This window comes from Condylura cristata, unplaced genomic scaffold (genome assembly GCF_000260355.1).
Source record: "Condylura cristata isolate star-nosed mole 26May11 unplaced genomic scaffold, ConCri1.0 scaffold00137, whole genome shotgun sequence".
Taxonomy (NCBI): Eukaryota; Metazoa; Chordata; class Mammalia; order Eulipotyphla; family Talpidae; genus Condylura; species Condylura cristata.
In genome coordinates this window covers 6,426-7,710 of record NW_004567238.1, presented here as the reverse complement: position 1 = coordinate 7,710, position 1,285 = coordinate 6,426, and positions in this window count along the sequence as shown.

Genomic DNA, 1,285 nt, shown 5'->3' with positions numbered 1-1,285 from the left:
GCGCGGGGAGACGGCCCTGCCCGCCCCCAGGTGGGCTCCCGTCGGAGCCAGGTGCACGCATGGAAGGCCGCGGCAGCTCCTCCCAGCTGTCTGCGTGGACAGTGCCCGTCGGCCTCCGCGCCCAAGGCCCACAGCGTCCGGACGTCGGTTCCTAACTGCGCGGGCGCTGGGCGCGGTCGAGCTGCGACGCTGGCGGTCCACCGCTTTGCCTGTCGTCCTGGTCAGCCGCGGGCATCGCTCCCCACCCGCCGCCCCGTGGGGGCAGCCCGGAGGCGTGGCGGTGGGCTGGCCTGGACAGAGCGGGCTGCTGGTTATGCCGAGGGCGGCCACCTGGGGGCGCGTGCGATGGCCAGGGTCCCTCAGCAAGCCTTGCAGCGGCTCCGCCAGGCGGGCCTCGGAAATGGGGCGACCGCCCGCCCACTCCCGGACGGAACCCGGCAGGTGGACTCACTTGCTGCGGCGACCGCTGGCGGTGGGGAGCGGATTCGAGCCCAGGCGGCCGGCTCCTGGGCCCGCACCCCGCACCGCTGCGGCGGGACACCCCTTCGCGGCAACTGCAGACACTCGTGTCTCCCCACGGGCTTCCTGTTGTATCGATTTGGAACTTTCCCACTGCCCTTGACAACTGCCAATCCAGGCTCGCTGAGGCAAAGAACTCCACTCAGCCAGGCGTGCTTCAGGCGCGGCTGGGTCCAGGAGTCAGGAGAAGTAGCGAGGGGCTGCAGCGCCCCCCGGCCCCCACCCCCACTCAGATGCCGCCATGGGGACTCGCCTCCGACTCTGTCCCACAGCGCTCGCTCTGCGGCCCTCACTGCCGGCTCCATTTGGGCTGGTAGGGACGGCCCCCAGCTCCCGAGTCCCCGGCGCCCCGACAGAATCCCCGGGAAGAGCGCAGCTCCGCCTCCCCTGCCCGACGCCAGGTGGGAGCCCCGGGGTCTCGGGGGGGCGCGGAGGCCCTCACGCACAGCCGCCTCTCCCGCCCCCCCAGAGTGGTGAGCAGCTGGATCGAGAGGCGCAAGGTGCAGTCGGAAAAGGCCAACCTGATGATCCTCTTCGACAAGTACCTGCCCACCTGCCTGGACAAGCTGCGCGTCGGGTTCAAGAAGATCACGCCGGTGCCCGAGGTCACGGTCATCCAGACCATCCTGTACCTGCTGGAGTGCCTGCTGACCGAGAGGAGCGCCCCGCCCGACTCCCCCAAGGAGCTGTACGAGCTGTACTTCGTGTTCGCCTGCTTCTGGGCCTTCGGCGGGGCCATGTTCCAGGACCAGGTGACCGGCCGCCG